The sequence below is a fragment of the Choloepus didactylus genome, chromosome 10, assembly GCF_015220235.1.
Source record: "Choloepus didactylus isolate mChoDid1 chromosome 10, mChoDid1.pri, whole genome shotgun sequence".
NCBI lineage: Eukaryota > Metazoa > Chordata > Mammalia > Pilosa > Megalonychidae > Choloepus > Choloepus didactylus.
The window spans coordinates 41,765,146-41,770,821 of NC_051316.1; positions in this window are offsets into that span (position 1 = coordinate 41,765,146).

Sequence of the window (5,676 nt, forward strand, 5' to 3'; positions counted from 1 at the left end):
GCATTTTTATCAAACACTTTTTTCTTGATAATGGTAAAATAATGGTCATTTAGTACTTTTCAAATCGGGTTTGTTTTGTGCACCAACACAATTGTGCATCACTGGATGTGTTACAAGAAGGGCCCAGAATCGTAAGGTTGCTTTATTTCAAAACACTCTGTACCTTTGTGATACTGCAACCATCTTCCAAATGTATATTCTAACTTAAAAAAGTCTACATGTGCAACTAAAATGATAAAAATACTACCATCTTCATATATGGATTGTAAACCATTTCTACCCAACAAATATCAACCATAAACAGAAACTATATATGAATGCTACATTAATTTTGGGATTGCATTAATGGTTATGGTGACTCTCACTTTGACATAAATGAAAATGTACATTGTCAGAGAGGAAGTATAAGAATTCTGTGTTTGGGCAGAGCTAGGTTTGAATTTCAGTCCAGCCACTTAACTGGCCTCATGACATTGAGGATGTTGTCTAAACTTTTGAGTCAATTTTCTTACCCATAAAACAGTGGAATGGAAATAATGCATATAAATCGTACCTGGTATATATTTGGTGCTCAATAATGACCACAGTTATTAATAAACTAGCTCTTTTAGCCCTTAACTACATATGTGAGTCTTATCATGTGAAAGATGCTTAAAGTTCATAAATTTGAGGATATTCTTCCCTTGTGTTTTAGATGCCACAGTAATGCTATGTAACAAACCAGCTCCAGACCCAGTGACTGACAACCACAGCACTTATTTCGAGGTTCTCAGGCCTGCAGGCCAGCAGGTGGGTCTGATTGAGGATAGTCTCATCTGTGCAGGTCTGACTTAGGTGGCAGGTTGCTTGGGCTCAGCTCTGGGTTGTGCTTTGGGTTCAATGTGTCTTCATTCTGGAGCCCAGATGGAAGATAGGTGCTTCTTGTGATGTATCAACAGAGAATAAGATGCCAGTTAAACCATGCAAGCACACTTTGAGGTCTCTGCTTGGCTCATGTCTTCTAATATTCCATTTTAAAGCAAATGGTAAGGTCAAGTGGGAAAATATACTCAAACTGGGAGGGGGAGGTGAGAAAATATTTTCAGAACACTAATTCAAAGTATCAGCTTATTTCAGAGTATAAGGTACAGAGGGAAGAATGGAAGGAGTTCTGGTAATCAAATTAGAAGAATCAAATAGAGGGTGTTGCTAGACTCTAGTATAGTAGAAAAGAAATAGAAAGAGATGGACAAGAGAAGGAAAAGAAAGAGGAAAGAAAAAAGACAAGGCAGTTCTGACGACGGAAGTACAAGAACACTCAAGAGACAGACTTAATCTAAATAGAAATGATTTAAAAAGTAGCAGTTAGTTTTGAAAAACGGCATGTGTATTCAGCGATCATCACAAATAAGAGACAGGCTGAGGAAAGTTATTAAAATGAACTGCATGTGTTCAATATTCAGACTTATTCAGGCACAAACTAGTAACTCTTGCATCATCTATGAAAAATACATATTATTCACACAATAAAATATATGGTGAATTGAAAGCCAGAAAAATGATTAGTTTACATGAAATAAACTGTTTCCAGGAAATGTTAAGCTGTTTTGGTAACATCTATTTACATGAAATGAATATGCTTATATCCAACAACTTTATTAAAACAGATCTACCAGAATACTCATTCTTTAATAAATTATTTTAGTTTCATTAGTATGTGTACCTAAAAGTTTTTTTAAAAAATTACTTTAAAAATATTAATTTAGAACTTTCAAAGCTCAAATTGATTTCCCTAAATAGATTCAATGAATGTAATTTTATAATAAAAATTACAATTAATTTTCATTTATGTATTCAATCAACAAATTCTCTACATGCTGAAGATATAAAGATGAATAAAAAGAAATATTGCTGCCCTGAGGAGCTGCAGCTGGATTATTTCAGTAGACTCCTAACTGGTCTCTAGTCATTGCTTATTAAAATAATAACTGCTTTTGATCACCAGATTAATTTTCCTACAGTGTTCTTTGGCAATGTCATTACTTCATTCAAACACTTTCAGTGCCTTCCCTTTGCCCATCAAATGACGCTTTAATGCCTTAGGCTTGTGTTTGATGTACTCTATAATCTTTCACCAACCAATCTTTCTTGTTTTGATGACTCAGAAGTCACTTCACTAACTTTTAGTGCTTTGCAGTCATTATTATAAACTGTACTGTTTTTTTTTTACAGTCATTTGGAATACTGAAATGACTCAGTACAGTTTTCTTATTGATAAAATCTGAATAAAGCAACTTTTCTTGCATGTCTTTTCACATTTCTCACTATTCTTTCCTAGGTGCTTAGGTTGAATTACAGAGTAGATTTGAAAAACAAATTAATTTCTTTGTAGGACAATGTCTGCTTAGAACAGTTGATAGAGCCCATCTGATAGGACAACAGCCATAAAACAATCTGGAAACTGATGATTTTTCTTCTTCTTCTTTTTCTTTTTTTAAAGTAAACCATGATTATTTTCTATCATCATCTTGGTAAAAAAACTAACCCTGCTTTATACATCATTGTATTGTTATTTTAAAGAGAAACAAATACTAAATACAATTATTCTAATTCTTTTTTGCTGGTCCTTTTGAAGTTACAAAATAGGCCCCTCAATTGTTTTATTTATCTGGCTTCTGGCTTCATAGACATTTTTTAATGTCCTAAAGAAAATACCCCCCAGGGGGTCATGAAAACAGTACCCTGTGCATCTCCCTTCTCCAAGACCAATAAGACCAGATAATCTTCTTCACGTGGGTGAATAACCTAGAGTTTTCTTCATTTCTTCTGAGCTTTCTTTTCCCTTTGGGATTTTCAGGTTGTTTCTTCTTCTCATCATTAGTTTTATTGATGGGTTTACTTTGGTCTGCTGAGGGGTTTAAGGCATCTCTATTTATAACTCTCCAAGCCTGTTGTAATCTCCGGAGGGGATCTGCTTGCTCCTTCACTGTTGCTCTTCTCCTTGTAAAGACTTCAGTGTAAATCCAGTGTTGCCCTTCAAAGCAGGCACGTGGTTATTAACAGTACTTGGTACTTGCTAATATACATAACGCCATCCATCATCTCTTTGTCCTTTTGTTACTCCGATGCCTGGGATCCCAGCACTATTCTCCACTGTGCTTTTCCTGCATTTTCAGGGTCATTTCTCAGTAAGAACAAAAATGTGTAAACTTTTTTTTTTTTTTCGCTTTAGTATGAATTGCTTGTTAGGAAATAAGTCTTAGGCTGGTATTGTGTTTCAAATGAAAATGACTTTTAGTGACAAATTCTTTCATTTTTTTAAGACTGCCTTGTATGGTAAAAATGTGAATCAATTCCTATTTTATCCAATTGTCTCCAGGAATAACTATCCATAAATCCCTAGGACGAAGTGTCACATTCTCACTTGGACTTAGGGCCTGGCACCTGCGTGGTTTTAAAATATGGCTGATGTTTGACACTCCTGCCATCAAGAGGTGGGCTCAAGTCCTCTCCTTCTGAGTGTGGGTAGGTTTGGGACTCTTTGACCAATAGTGTATGATAAAAATGACCCTAGGTGACTTAAGAGTCTCAGTCATAAAGGCCATGTAGCTTCTATTTTATTTGCTGGAACAGTTACTCTCAGAATCCTGCGCCACCATGCTGGAAGTCTGACTATCCTGGGGAAGCCATGCTCTGCGGAAGGTCAAGCCACATGGTAAAAACATTGCAGGCATTCCAGTTGACAGGCCCAGCTAAGGCCATTCTTTCAGTGATCCCAGCACAGTTGCCAAATATGTGTGAAACAGCTTCTAGATTATTCCAGCTTCTACTCATTTGAGGGTTCCCTGCTGAGGAATCAGACATCTTGGAAAGAAAATAAGTGATCTTTACTGTGGACTGTCCAAAATACTAGACCTGCAGAATTGATTTAACTCCTCAAAGTTTTGTATTCTGCAATAATTCTTAAGGTGTCAGTTGTGACTAGGTTATTTAATTTCTAATTTTCAGCTTCTTCAACTGCAGAAAAGAGAATCATTACAACGTTTTTGTTTTGTTTTGTTTTGTTTCTGGATTTAATGAAAGAATGCATTTAAAATACCTGAGGCATCAAGGCTCAATAAATGCTAGCCATTATTATTATAGGCAATAACAATAAATGTTGTGCTTTTAGTGAAACTAATGGGTGCTATTTTTAACAAATATGTAGATACATTACTAATTCAGTCAGAATCAAGTTTAAAAAATGCATCATCATATGTGTAAATATGATAGTAGAATTAACCTTGAGTCAGGAAGAACCGTCACTTTAAATCAATTTTCACTTTGTGACTCGTAAGATGGATAGCATTTATAAAACAATCAGGCAAAAAAAGAAATATCCTTCACTAACATATTTTTCAGGAACAAAGGGATACTAATGGTATTTCATTAGTGCCAATTCCTAGGGAAATTGGCAGTGTTCATCAAATACTGGACTGGTACCCTCATTGCAACTCATAGATGCCTTTATACTGACTTCTACCCAGCATGCCTTGCACCTTGTGGAGGGAAAACCTCTGTAGTCACTGTTGTAGTCCTTGAAGTGTATATGCAGTAATGTGTATTAGCTATCAATCTTATTTTGGCTTCAGGTGCTGATGTATAGCAGGAAGATCAGTTTCTCTTTTCTTTTAAGGAGTTCAATTTACTTTCTTTGGTGTTGCCTTGTAATTACACAACTCAAAGTTTTTTTTAATTGATCACTTGATGTGTTCTCCATCCCGGTATCTGTAAATCTCCATTACGCTTGTCTTAGCAGGATGCTTTAAATAAAGATTTATGTTCATTTCAGACTCACCAGCTAGAAAATGCATTCTCCTTTAACTACAAAGGAATCAGCATGAGAATTCTAGGTTATTTTTTATAAAAAAATAACAGGAATTTCCTATGGGAGTTTAAAAATTCACTAACCTTTAGGCAAAGTTTTGACATTTTTACAAGTGAGATAACAATGAATTAAGCTTAATATATATATTGTAAGGAAACAATCAACAAAAATTATTAACAGAAATTTGAAACTTCACCTTTGCTTTAACCCTATAAGAACAATGTGGTATCTACTCATCTGAACTTTTGAACATTGGATGAAGATAATTTGTAAGATTTGGATTAAAATTCTTATACGTATGCAGCATAATCCTTCATAGGTTCAATTGAATTCCTTTCAGGTTCTGAGTCTCTAGACTTGAAGACCTACTTAAAGATGCATTAGCTATATGTTTGTATTTAGAGACTACTAGAAGGATATCAGGAACAGGTATTTGCATGTTGGAGTGAGGCAATAAGAGTGAAGCAAACCCTAGAAACCTGAGTTCTAGGTCTTCTTCTGTCAGTAATTATGTCTGTGGCTGTGGGCAGGTCACTCATGCTTTCAAGCTGTCATTTTTCTAATTAATCTAAGTCCTGTTAAGGCTCTACTATTTTATTTTCCTATACAAAATCATATAAAAAGATAGAGAAAAATGCTTTTCCATTTAAACACACACAGTCTTCCTTATGTTGTCTTAGTTTACTTCATGTCAATTGTTACCTCTCTCAGCTTACTCCATTTTAAATAACAGTGCACAAGCAGTGCTATTGCTTAATTATTTACATAGCACACTCAGAAGGCACATTATGATGAATCCATTATGGATGCTGAATGGACAGGATGAATAT